General features: G+C 42.3%; 1 long non-coding RNA gene across 1 annotated transcript; it reads right to left on the reverse strand.

Moving 5' to 3' along the window:
* Positions 1–1,083: 1,083 nt before the first annotated feature.
* Positions 1,084–5,194, reverse strand: LOC125525875. Its single transcript, XR_007291460.1, has 3 exons — positions 4,367–5,194; positions 3,907–4,183; positions 1,084–3,225 (listed from the first exon to the last, which is right to left on the reverse strand). It is a non-coding gene; the product is annotated as an uncharacterized LOC125525875 (long non-coding RNA).
* Positions 5,195–14,705: the final 9,511 nt, after the last annotated feature.

The raw sequence follows: 14,705 nt of genomic DNA on the forward strand, positions 1-14,705 counted from the left end.
GAATTTCAGCTTTTATTAAAAGAGAGGGAATAAAATGACTTTTCCAATTATTCATTTTCATCTTATTTTGGGTTGGAGAATATTCAGACTATTTCCAATTTAAATATGAGAGAGGATAACATGACTTCCTCAAGGAGTAATATTGAGCTGGCTCACCTTTTTTAATATTGTAAACAGAAAGAAAAAAAACAGATACATGCGGGCCGGTGTAACATCCCAAAATTCTAAATTTTGAAATGTTAATTATTTAAATATAATTTATTAAAAATTGCTTGTAGTGCTTATTGTTAGTTAATTTTGACTAGGATCTGGAGCTTTTGGAATTTCAGCTTTTCTTAAAAGAGAGGGAATAAAATGACTTTCCCAATTATTCAATTTCATCTTATTTTGGGTTGGAGAATATTCAGACTATTTCCAATTTAAATATGAGAGAGGATAACATGACTTCCTCAAGGAGTAATATTGAGCTGGCTCACCTTTTTTAATATTGTAAACAGAAAGAAAAAAAACAGATACATGCGGGCCGGTGTAACATCCCAAAATTCTAAATTTTGAAATGTTAATTATTTAAATATAATTTATTAAAAATTGCTTGTAGTGCTTATTGTTAGTTAATTTTGACTAGGATCTGGAGCTTTTGGAATTTCAGCTTTTCTTAAAAGAGAGGGAATAAAATGACTTTCCCAATTATTCAATTTCATCTTATTTTGGGTTGGAGAATATTCAGACTATTTCCAATTTAAATATGAGAGAGGATGACATGACTTCCTCAAGGAGTAATATTGATGAACAATTGAATATTCTCCCATCTGAATTTTGAATATTTAAAACAATTCTAACTCGAAAATAAATTCTTATGAGAGAGGGAAATATGGCTCCTTCAATGTTAAAGAGAGTTGGAAATTCTTGAATATGTTATTTGAATATTTCTTTGGAGTTCAAAAATATTTCGTGGAACATTTTATAAGTGTCAAAGTAAAGTTTACGAAAATATTATATGTATTTTTTATAAATATTTTGGACTAGAAAAATGTTTACTATGTTGTATGTGACTATATTTGTGTTTTTGGATGTCCTGGTATTTTTATAAAATGATTTTGATCATCTTTGGAGCTAACATCCTTTCTGTACCTAAAATAAATAAATAGAAAATCATAAACCTATTCTACTCTAATCCTACCCAGCTACCCCGGTGGCCCAGTTCCTTTCGGCCGCTCATGCACGTGACACAGCGCAGCAGCAGCCCAGCATGTCGAAGGCCAACAGCAGCGACGCCCTAGACTTTTTTCTCTCTTCTTTATATTCTTACTAGTAAACGTGCACGTGCAACGCACGTCTCAATCAAACCATGTCAAATTCATACTCTAGGATGACCCATTCTCTATAAACAAAAGGAGAAGTAAAAACCCATCAATTATCTTTTGACGATAACAAGCAGACCACGGGAATCACAACTGTATAAAAAAATGTCACAAATCAATGGCAACCGACTGGCTGGATAACTTCTCCGCGGAGAATGTAAGGACGTAGCCTATTTACTCTATTGTATAGTAAAAATGGAATCAAATATCCTATGAAGATTTCAGAATGTTTGTTTTCATGATGAAAAGCAAAGGAACACAAACATTGTCCAAGTGGTGTCAATGCAAAGTTGGAACAAAGAAACCCAAAAATTAGCAGTCTTGGGAGAATTGAATTAGTTTTCTTCTTGGATTCAGGCTACTTGTTATCGTCAAAATTTGAAGGATCGACAGTTGCAGTAATACCACCCATTGGGAGTCATAGCAGGCCCCGCCTGCGAGCAGAAAGAGTCGGAATTTCTTTGCCCCGTTCTTACTTTATCTCAGCTTCTCATGGAGTGGAATTACAGTTCAGACAGCCAGTATCTATTGTGTATATAGTTGCAGAACATCTAAAAGCTAAAAACAGGTCGATAAAGCGTTATATTCATGGTAAGGAAATGGGGAGAGGGAATTCTACAATTTCTCGATGACATGGATGGCATGCAAGCAACCCTTTCTCTACCATATGCTTAGTTCTGACAATATTAAACATGAGTTAAACATGTAGTCGTGCTTACATCTTAGCAGTGCAGAAAGGTTGCCATTATAGAATGGGAAACTATACAATATGGGGAAATTGGGCATGTGCACATCAAGGGCTATAATAATTATTGTTAGGCAAAGCTAAACAGGATTGGAAAAAGAATCCACACAAAATTTAGGATGACCAAAGCCACTCAAAGACCTTTCTAACTAAGATGAATATACACTCAGGACAAGAAAACATACTAAATTAACACTCGATAGATGAGTTTAATGGCTAAAATGAAGGAAATACGTAATGTCATGGCGCTTTTAGTTATTCATGTGCAAATCCAACAGTAAGCATGATCTGATGAAAGACGCAAAGATTCAAAGTTATCAGTTGATACAAAATGTGCTGAAATATATATACAGAAGACGTAAAGATTCAAAGTTATCAAATAAGAATGTAAAGGACCCAGGTTTGTCTCAGGTCATTTACAATCTCAAACGATGAAAGCTTGTTTTCTGCAAGTTCACCAAAGGTTCTAATTTACTACTTTTTACTCAAAGATCTGTTGTCGACTGATCTCAGAATCTTATGGCTGAGATTAACATAATTGTAGAAAGCAACATCAACTTAAATTTTATAGTCTGCATTGGAAACCACCAAACAGTTTCCAGAAAGATGTTTTTTGAAGACCAGAGGGCAGAGGGAGTATATGACTTACATTTGTTTAGGAAATAGGAATAATGCAGGTAAACCTATACAAAGAGCACACATATATGCATCCGTACCAGGTAATCTCTAGCTACTCATGACTTCAAACCAGAGGCAGAGTATACAAGATAGAATTCCCATATACGAATGAACTTCTCATCAAAGCCCAGTTTCAAAACTTGACTGCAAGAAAAAGGAAGTGATAAGAAATTAGAAATTAATACTACCTGAGCAACCAAGTGGAACATATATGTAGATAATCGTCACAGCAGTATTCTTCATGTAGTGAGTTTCAAGTGATACTTACTCTTTGTTGGCCATGAGTTAAACATGACAAGTGATACTTATTCTTACCACCACCTGCCCCTGCTTCGCGTTGTTGCTTGTCCGTCGTGGCCGTGCAGCCGCTGCCGCTGTGTGCTACACATGTGTTGCTGTCCGCCGATGTGCCGCTGCTCCCCGCCGCCGTCGCCTCCCCGGCTGACCCCACAAGACACAAGCCATAACCATTCATATCCTCTGCACCTTGTTATCTCAGTGTTGTAGCTAAAGTGCAATTCACACACATGAAACATCATGCAGTTTATTCACAAATTTTACTTCAAAAAATATTTTAAAATAAAATGGTGCCTCAGCTTATGCGAAAAGTGAAATATCTGGAAATATAACTTCATAGACTCTAGTGTTATAAAAATTACATCCCAATAACTTTTTGAAACACATATCTGCACTGGAAAAATCAGATCCTTCCTTCTAGGAAGGTGATCTTCGTGACCTTCTTCCACCCTGGCTTCACATCAATAGTCGGGATCTCCTCGTCTTTTTACACATAGTCGCCATGAGGATGTAGTGTTTAGTGTTTATTTTAGCATCTAAAATCAGTTTGTTGTTCTATCAAAGACAAGTAAGCTTGCAAGTGCAATGCATGTCTTGTTAAAAAACAAATACGCAAAGCACGTCTGAACTACAAACATACTTTTATGATTTTAGATTCAAGTTACTATTAAGCAAACACATAAATTTATACGCATGCTTATGCCAGATTAAATTTTGGCAACCTGACTTGTCCATATATTATGTACACTAAACTGATGGTAAATTCATCTAACTGTAGGCAAATCACAAGAAAGTTGGCATGTTAATCCAGGCCTGGTGTGTTACCTCAAATGAATTAGCTGATCTCTTGCCCACTGTAGTGGCTTGGCGAAACTTCCCGGCTCCTTAAGAAGAAAGTTAGATAGCTTCCTCTTGATTTAAGATTCAGCAATAGACTTCCAGCGGAAAAACATTGTCCAATCTAGTATATAGAACAAACTACTTCTTTCTGAATTGGACTTCCACTTGTTGCTTCATTAGTGCTTTAGTTTTTCGAGCTGCCTTTCCTCCAATCCCAGATAGCAGTAGAGACGCTGATGCCTAAACAAGCTGCATAGTCGATCTAAGAAAACAACACAGGAACAAAAAGTTCATGAATACCAGCTGGAGTTGCAAGAACTGAAGTGACCTGACTCTAAAAAAAGATTTGATGTATTTCCAAATGGAACATGTCAAGAGCAGGACAGGAAGCAGAAAAAAAGATGGCCTGAAACAAATCACGCACGCGCATGCAATTAGCACTTACCAGCAATCACATGATTCTCATTCTTGGACTGAAACACTGCCAGATTCCGCAAACAGATTGCAAGTATCAGCTTTCATGCACCGCTTGCTTACATGCCCTGAAGAATATAAGTAGATGAAATCAAGTGCCATTTATTTGATCAGTCTCTATCATGTTCATGCGATACTGACAAGAAATGCCATGACTGAATCTCAGTGCATAGTATTGTGCAACAGAATTATCTTAGTCCATCATCATGACTTCTATACATCTATACTAATATAATCTCTATATGCTTTCTGCTCTAGGTAACAGTACGTGCATGCGAGAACAGTAGAAAATGGGAGGTGTGAAGTCCATTGTGGCCTGACGGCGGTCCTTCTCACTAGGAATCACACCCTCAAGACCTCAACATTGGGCGCAGGTGGGATACATCGGCGAAGCAAAGACGGTTCTCAGGGAGAGGCCATCAGGTGTCATCCTTGTTGGTGGTACGGTGACGGCACGAACCACCGACACCCGGACGCGAGCAAGACACCGCCCACGTCGAAATCGGTGACATCAAGGCCAAGATCCTGCGCCTCTCCTCTCGCCTCCACCACCACTCCGCACCTCCAGAGGTACGACAACCTGTAGCGGGATGACGCCGGAACACGTCCACGGGCGAAGGGGCTCAGCTAGGCTGCGGAGGGCGCCGATGGGGGGTGGTGACGGTAGAAAGAGGGGCGGCGCGAGGAGGAGGGGAAGGATGGAGCGGCGGCGCATGGAGGAAGGGAAGCGGTGATGTTTGCTCATGATATATCCATCCTTCTCGATCTGCAGGAGGAACGGCGCGGGGGCGTGAGGTTGTGCGGGAGTAACGGCGCGGGGCGTGAGGTCGTGCGGGCGGGGCCAGAGGTCGTGGGAACGTTTTGTTTTAGCGATCGATGGACTGTACGTACCTGGCTTAATCGTGGCTTGTTGGGTTAAACACAGAAAGATTATGAGCCATCAGATCATGTAGATGGATGGATATAATTGTTTGAATCTGTCCCTTTTTTTTTATAGGGGTAGTAGATACACCCGCTGACACCTCTGGCCCGCATGTCATCTCCTTCAAGGCGCCGTGTTCTTCCTGGACTTTGTTTTGTGAGGGGTGTTCTTCTTGGACTCAAGCGCCCGTTCCAACCTGCCCTCGATTCGGCTAGATCCTTAACCCCCCTATCCGATCCATGGACACCGGATGGTCCCTCTTGATCCCCTCGTCCGATTTGCTGGAATTTTGTCTATTTTGGGCCTAGCCCAATAATAGTTTCAGAAATTTCTAATAAATCCTAGAGGCCCACTTAGCTCATTTATGCAAGGCAAGGGATACTACTAAAGTTTAGTCCCACATTGCTAGTTGAGTGGGAGTTGGACCTCCTTATAAGGGAGGTTCTTTCCTCACTTGTATGAGCATGAGAACAAGAGGGATATCCACGCGTGCTCCTCCTCCGCCGCCCGCCACGCCACGCCTCGCCATGACGCGCCGCGGGTTGTGGGTTGTGGGTTGTGAAAATGAGCCGAGCCGATATCTAAATTTTTGCCACGCACTATGGGTATACGAAAGGTCACACGAAAGCTGAAAAGATTTTTGCGAAAGTTGAGTTTGAATGCGAACGGTGCAGCCCTTCGCCTCCATCTCTTCGTTTCACCTCCCGTCGCTGCCCTCTCGCATCCTTCTCTTGTGCCTATAAAAGGGAGGTCGCTCCTCCCAGAGAGACGCACCAGAACCTCTTCCTCCTCTCGCCACAAGTTCCTGAGTACTGCGTTGCTGCTACGATCTTCCCCATCCCGGCTTGCGGCGTGCACCGCAGGTCGGGACAGTAGGCCTCCAAAACCGCACCTTTTGAGTCCTGTACGGGAGAAGGGTCATAAGGTTTTTGGGGAGCGCTCAACGCGACTACTGGCTGCTTCATCACGGACGATCCGGTCGCCAATGACTACTTCCCCGACGACGACTTCTTCCTCGTGAAATCTTGCACCACTAGAGCTCATACATTCAGATCTATGTGAAATGAATGGTGTTTTGACAAAAGGTGGAAAGAAATAGTTCATGACGTTAATTGACGACTCCACTAGATACTGCCGTGTGTATCTTCTGAAATCTAAGGATGAGGCTTTGAACTTTTTCAAGATCTATAAAGCTGAAGTGGAAAACCAACTTGATCGAAAAATCAAGAGGCTTAGGTCCGACCGTGGTGGAGAGTATTTTTCCAATGAGTTTGATGCTTTTTGTGCGGAACATGGTATAATCCATGAGAGGACGCCTCCCTACTCACCTCAGTCAAATGGGGTGGCCAAAAGAAAGAACCGTACTCTAACTGATTTGGTTAACGCCATGTTAGACACATCGGGTCTCTCCAAGGCATGGTGGGGGAGGCGATATTGACATCATGTCATGTCCTGAACCGAGTCCCCACAAAGAACAAAGAGATAACTCCATTCGAGGAATGGGATAAGAAAAGGTTAAAACTCTCTTATCTACGAACATGGGGTTGTTTGGCGAAAGTCAATGCTCCAATTTCAAAGAAGCGGAAGCTTGGACCAAAGACTGTGGATTGTGTTTTCCTGGGATATGCTTTTCATAGCATTGGCTATAGATTCTTGGTTGTAAAATCTGAGGTACCTGACATGCATGTCGGTACGATCATGGAGTCGAATGATGTGACTTTCTTTGAAGATATCTTTCCCATGAAGGATATGTCTACCTCATCTAATCAGGAGATGCCTAGTTCATCGAATCAGGAACCAGTTACAATTACCAAACCTGCCATTTCGATAGAACACTTTGAAAGTCCTGTGGAGGAGAACAATGAAGTTCCTACTAGGAGCAAGAGACAGAGGATTGCAAAGTCCTTTGGTGATGATTTTCTTGTGTATCTCATAGATGACACTCCCAGTTCTATTTCAGAGGCCTATGCATCTGAAGATGCTGACTACTATTGAAAAGTTCTTGGCGAATGAAACTTGGGAGATAACTGATCGTCCTTATGGGTGCAAACCTATAGGATGCAAATGGGTATTCAAGAAGAAGCTTAGGCCTGATGGTACTATTGAAAAGTACAAGGCTCGGCTCGTGGCAAAGGGTTATACCCAAAAGGAAGGTGAAGACTTCTTTGATACTTACTCACCTGTGGCTCGACTGAGCACTATTCGAGTTCTACTTTCACTAGCTGCCTCACATGGTCTTCTCGTTCATCAAATGGATGTTAAGACTGCTTTCCTAAATGGAGAGTTGGACGAGGAAATTTATATGGAACAACCAGATGGGTTTGTACTAGATGGTCAGGAAGGAAAAGTGTGCAAGTTGCTAAAGTCTTTGTATGGACTCAAGCAAGCACCCAAACAGTGGCATGAGAAGTTTGAAAGAACTTTAACAGCTGCAGGCTTTGTTGTAAACGAAGCTGACAAATGTGTGTACTATCGCCATGGTGGGGGCGAGGGAGTTATCCTTTGCTTGTATGTTGATGACATACTGATTTTCGGAACAAATCTGAATGTTATTAAGGAGGTCAAGGATTTCCTATCTTGTTGTTTTGAGATGAAGGATTTAGGAGTGGCTGATGTCATTCTAAAATATCAAGTTGTTGAGAGACGATGATGGTGGGATTACATTGCTTCAATCTCACTATGTGGAAAATATCTTGAGTCGCTTTGGCTACAGTGACAGCAAGCCCTCTCCAACACCATATGATGCTAGTGTGTTGCTTCGAAAGAATCAAAGAATTGCTAGAGACCAATTGAAGTATTCTCAGATTATTGGCTTGCTTATGTACTTAGCCAGTGCTACAAGGCCTGACATCTCTTTTGCTGTTAGCAAACTAAGTCGGTTTGTTTCAAAACCAGGAGATGTGCATTGGAAAGCTCTACAGAGAGTTTTGCGTTATTTGAAAGGCACTGCAAATTATGGAATTCACTACATCGGGCACCCAAAGGTGTTTGAAGGGTATAGTGACTCAAACTGGATCTCAGATGCTGATGAGATAAAGGCCACGAGCGGTTATGTATTCACTCATGGAGGTGGCGCTATTTCTTGGAAGTCTTGCAAGCAGATCATCTTAACGAGGTCAACAATGGAAGCAGAACTCACAACACTAGATACAGCTACGGTGGAAGCAGATTGGCTTCGTCGGCTCTTGAATGACTCGCCGGTTGTTGAGAAACATGTACCAGGTGTCCTTATGAACTGCGACAATCAAACTGTGATCACGAAAGTGAGCAGCTCAAAGGATAACATGAAGTCATCAAGACACATTCAGAGAAAGTTAAAGTCTGTCAGGAAAATGAAAAACTCCGGAGTTATTGCATTGGATTATATCCAAATGTCTAAAAATCTGGCAGATCCTTTTACTAAGGGTCTATCACGTAATGTGATAGATAATGCATCGAGGGAGATGGGTATGAGACCCACAATATGAGTTGTTCACAGTGGTAACCTATTCTTTGTGATCGGAGATCCCGTGAATTAGATGTGGAAGACAAGCTGTTGGTCAACTGAGAGGAGAGTATCCTTACTATTCACAATACCACTCCATGAAGATGCAATGCTCTCCTAATCTGCATGGCAGGTTGATATATATCTTAATGTCTTCTAAGTGGCTCATTAAAGCAGAGATGTTATCCTGCAGAACATCTTTTAAAGAACACACCTATATGAGTCTGATTGTCAAACGTCGCAATCTATGAGAGTAGGGTTCTCTCTAGTAAACTCATGAAAGGTCACGGAGTATGACGTATAAGCTCCACCCGCGGGGAAGACCCACGGTAGCCACGTATCGGTCAAGGCTTTATGTGAAGCTAGATTCGCAGAAAACTTGCAGTTCAAGGCCCAGTCCACTGTTCAAGTTGCTTACTAGTGTAGCATAGAGTTCTAGGTGGAAGTTCAACTTAACAGTCTCCACTACAGTACCGATATATAAAACAGTGTTTTGGAACCAAAGGCAATTTCTGTGTGCCTCTGGGATCTAGTGGGGGATTGCTGGAATTTTGTTTATTTTGGGCCTAGCCCAATAGCAGTTTCAGAAATTCCTAATAAATCCTAGAGGCCCACTTAGCCCATTTGTGCAAGGCAAGGGATACTACTAAAGTTTAGTCCCACATTGCTAGTTAAGTGGGAGTTGGACCTCCTTATAAGGGAGGTTCTTTCCCCACTTGTATGAGCATGAGAACAAGAGGGATATCCACGCGCGTTCCTCCTCCGCCGCCCGCCTCGCCACGCCACGCCACGCCTCATCATGACGCGCCACGGGTTGCGGGAACGAGCCGATATCTAAATTTTTGCCACACACTATGAGTATACGAAAGGTCACACGGAAGCTAAAAAGATTTTTGCGAAAGTGGAGTTTGAATGTGAACGGTGCAGCCGAGGGCTGCTGGCTGTTCGCTTCGCCTCCCTCTCTTCGTTTCGCCTCCCGTCGCTGCCCTCTCGCCTCCTTCTCTTGTGCCTATAAAAGGGAGGTCGCTCCTCCCAGAGAGACGCACCAGAACCTCTTCCTCCTACCGCCACAAGTTCCTGAGCACTGCGCTGCTGCTACGATCTTCCCCATCCCGGCTTGCGGCGTGCACCGCAGGTCGGGACAGTAGGCCTCCGAAACCGAACCTTTTGAGTCCTGTACGGGAGAAGGGTCATAAGGTTTTTGGGGAGCGCTCAGCGCGACTACTGGCTGCTTCATCACGGACGATCCGGTCGCCGACGACTACTTCCCCGACGATGACTTCTTCCCCGACGTCCATGATCTCCTCGACGACATGGCAGGCGAGGACACCGACCCCAAGTCCAGCACTTCTGCTGCTGTTGTCCCGTACGTGTTCTTGATAACCCACAAGTATAGGGGATCGCAACAGCTTTCGAGGGTAGAGTATTCAACCCAAATTTATTGATTCGACACAAGGGGAGCCAAAGAATATTCTCAACTATTAGCAGCTGAGTTGTCAATTCAACCACACCTGGAAACTTAGTATCTGCAGCAAAGTGTTTAGTAGCACAGTAATATGATAGCGGTGGTAGCGGCAACAAAAGTAAAGACAGCAAAAGTAATGTTTTTGGTATTTTGTAGTGATTGTAATAGTAGCAGCGGGAAAGTAAATAAGCGAGAACCAGTATATGGAAAACTCGTAGGCACCGGATCAGTGATGTATAATTATGCCGGATGCGGTTCATCATGTAACAGTCATAACATAGGGTGACACAGAACTAGCTCCAATTCATCAATGTAATGTAGGCATGTATTCCGTATATAGTCATACGTGCTTATGGAAAAGAACTTGCATGACATCTTTTGTCCTACCCCCCGTGGCAGCGGGGTCCTATTGGAAACTAAGGGATATTAAGGCCTCCTTTTAATAGAGAGCCGGAACAAAGCATTAGCACATAGTGAATACATGAACTCCTCAAACTATGGTCATCACCGGGAGTGGTCCCGATTATTGTCACTTCGGGGTTGCTGGATCATAACACATAGTAGGTGACTATAGACTTGCAAGATCGGATCAAGAACTCACATATATTCATGAAAACATAATAGGTTCAGATCTGAAATCATGGCACTCGGGCCCTAGTGACAAGCATTAAGCATAGCAAAGTCATAGCAACATCAATCTCAGAACATTATGGATACTAGGGATCAAACCCTAAAAAAACTAACTCGATTACATGATAAATCTCATCCAACCCATCACCGTCCAGCAAGCCTACGATGAAATTACTCACGCACGGCGGTGAGCATCATGAAATTGGTGATGGAGGATGGTTGATGATGACGACAGCGACGAATCCCCCTCTCCGAAGCCCCGAACGGACTCCAGATCAGCCTTCCCGAGAGGTTTTAGGGCTTGGCGGCTGCTCCGTATCGTAAAACGCGATGATTTCTTCTCTCTAATTTTTTTCTCTCCGAAAGCAAATATATAGAGTTGGAGTTGGCGTCGGAGGGCATCCAGGGGGCCCACGAGGTAGGGGCGCGCCCTAGGGGGGCGCCCCCCACCCTCGTGAGAAGGGTGTGGGCCCCCTGGTCTTCATCTTTGGCGAGGATTTTTTATTATTTTTTCTAAGATGTTCCGTGGAGTTTCAGGTCATTCCGAGAATATTTGTTTTCTGCACATAAAACAACACCATGGCAATTATGCTGAAAACAGCGTCAGTCCGGGTTAGTTCCATTCAAATCATACAAGTTAGAGTCCAAAACAAGGGCAAAAGTGTTTGGAAAAGTAGATACGTTGGAGACGTATCAACTCCCCCAAGCTTAAACCCTTGCTTGTCCTCAAGCAATTCAGTTGACAAACTGAAAGAAAGAAAGAAGAACTTTTACAAACTCTGTTTGCTCTTGTTGTTGTAACTATGTCAAGCCAGCATTCAAGTTTTTAGCATAGATCATAACTAACCATATTTGCAATAATTCTCAGGTCTCATAATTACTCATATCAATAGCATAATCAACTGGCAAGTCATAATAATAAATCTCGGATGACAACACTTTCTCAAAACAATCATAATATGATATAACAAGATGGTATCTCGCTAGCCCTTTCTGAGACCGCAAAACATAAATGCAGAGCACCTTTAAAGATCAAGGACTAACTAGACATTTGTAATTCATGGTAAAAGAGATCCAATCATAGTCACACCCAACATACATTAATAGTGATGAATGCAAATGACAGCTGTGCTCTCCAGCTAGTGCTTTTTAATAAGAGGGTGATGACTCAACATAAAAGTAAATGGATAGGCCCTTCGCAGAGGGAAGCAGGGATTTGTAGAGGTGCCAGAGCTCAGTTTTGAAATAGAGATAAATTGTATTTTGAGCGGTATACTTTCATTGTCAACGTAACAACTGAGAGATGGCGATATCTTCCATGCTAAACACATTATAGGCGGTTCCCAAACAGAATGGTAAAGTTTATACTCCCCCTCCACCAACAAGCATCAATCCATGGCTTGCTCGAAACAACGAGTGCCTCCAACATACATCAGGTCCCAGGGGGAGTTTTGTTTGCAATTAATTTTGATTTAGTTTGCATAAAGCATGGGACTGGGCATCCCGGTGACCAGCCATTTTCTCGTGAGTGAGGAGCGGAGTCCACTCCTCTTGAGAATAACCCGCCTAACACGGAAGATAAGGACAACCTTGGTTGATACATGAGCTACTCGAGCATACAAAACAGAATGATTATTTGAAGGTTTAGAGTTTGGCACATACAAATTTACTTGGAACGGCAGGTAGATACCACATATAGGAAGGTATGGTGGACTCATCTGGAATAACTTTGGGGTTTAAGGGATTGGATGCACAAGCAGTATTCCCGCTTAGTACAGGTGAAGACTGGCAAAAGACTGGGAAGCGACCAACTAGAGAGAGACAACAGCCATGTACATGCATTAAAATTAATAAACATTGGATGCAAGCATGACTAGGATATAATCCACCATGAACATAAATATCGTGAAGGCTATGTTGATTTGTTTCAACTACATGCGTGAACATGTGCCAAGTCAAGTCACTTAAATCATTCAAAGGAGGATACCACCCCATCATACCACATCATAATCATCTCAATAGCATGTTGGCACACAAGGTAAATCATTACAACTCATAGCTAATCAAGCATGGCACAAGGAGCTATGATCTCTAATTGTCATTGCAAACATGTTTATTCATAATAAGCTAAATCAAGAACGAGGGACTCATCATATTTACAAAAACAAAAGAGGTCGAGTTCATACCAGCTTTTCTCATCTCAGTCAGTCCATCATATATCATCATAATTGCCTTTCACTTGCACGACCGAATGGTGTGAATAATAATAAGAGTGTACGTGCATTGGACTAAGCTGGAATCTGCGAGCATTCAATAAACAGGAGAAGACAAGGCAATATGGGCTCTTGGTTAAATCAACAATAATGCATATAAGAGCCACTTCAACAATTTAATTAAGGTCTTCTCCTACTGACCCCCAAAGAAAAGAAAAAAACGAAAAATAAAACTATTTACACGGGAAAGCTCCCCACAAGCAAAAGAAGACGGGAAATATTTTTGGGTTTTTCTTTTTAATTATTAACTACTACAGCAGAAAATAAACACTAACTTTTTTTGGTTTTTCTTAGATTAACAACACACAAGAAGAAAGCAGGAAAGAAGAATAAACTAGCATGGATATTACAGTGAAAAAGTATGAGCACCGACATCTAGCAATGAGTGTGTGTGAACATAGAACATAAATGTAATGTCGGTGAGAAATACGTACTCCCCCAAGCTTAGGCTTTTGGCCTAAGTTGGTCTATGGCCACGACTGGCTTGGCGGATATCCATAATAATAGTTGTTGGGGTCGTACTGTGATGAGGAAGAATAGTTGGGATCATACTGATGTGCAGCGGTTATCGCCTGCTGAGCTGCAGCATGGAGTCGAGCTGCCTCCACTCTCCTCTCGTACTCTTCTGCCTCCTCTCTGGTAATAACATATCTTCTTTTTGTCTGTGAATCAAAGAAGGCAGGAGCAGGGAGAGTAATACGGAAAACACGTCGTTTATCAAAAATTAAACGATATAAGAGAGGTGATTTAGGCCTCTCAACAAACTGGTGCGAAGCCATAGAGTCATAATCTAAATATGTAGGAGGAAACTCCGTATCACCCTCATGAATGTCTATCTCAAGAAAATGAGCTAAGCGGGTTGCATAAATTCCTCCAAAGAAATCTCCATTATGTCTATTATGATGCAACCTACGAGCTACAATGGCTCCCATATGATAAGATTGGTCTCCTGACACAGCACTCCTAAGAATGCTAAAATCAGGGACACACATGTGACATGCTTCATCCTTAGCATTTATGCATCTACTGATGAACAAAGCAAAATAATGTATAGCAGGAAAGTGAATGCTCCCTATGGTAGCCTGCGTTATATCTCTAGATTCCCCCACAGTTATACTAGCAAGAAAGTTTCTAAATTCGGATTTAGGGGGATCCCTAACACTACCCCATGATGGAAGTTTGCAAGCAGAAGTGAAATCCTCTAAGTCCATGGTATAAGATTTATCATAGAAATCAAACATGACTGAAGGAGAATTACGCGAAGATGAATACTCAAACCTCCTCACAAATGAACTTGTGAGATCATGATACTGGGGGCATTTGTTAGCCTCAAAATCCTCAAGACCGGCATTGCACAAATATGCTTTGAATTCTTCCTTAATTCCCGCACGGTCCATAAAATTTTTCGACGGCCATTCGCAAGGCCGTACTGGAGCGTCTCTTGGTGGATCCTCGTCAGCATCGCGCATAGCAATCCTGGGTCCTTGCTTCTTAGAGGAACCACCTTGGAACATCTTCCTAAGCATATTGTTTTTC

This window comes from Triticum urartu, chromosome 7, assembly GCF_003073215.2.
Source record: "Triticum urartu cultivar G1812 chromosome 7, Tu2.1, whole genome shotgun sequence".
Lineage (NCBI taxonomy): Eukaryota > Viridiplantae > Streptophyta > Magnoliopsida > Poales > Poaceae > Triticum > Triticum urartu.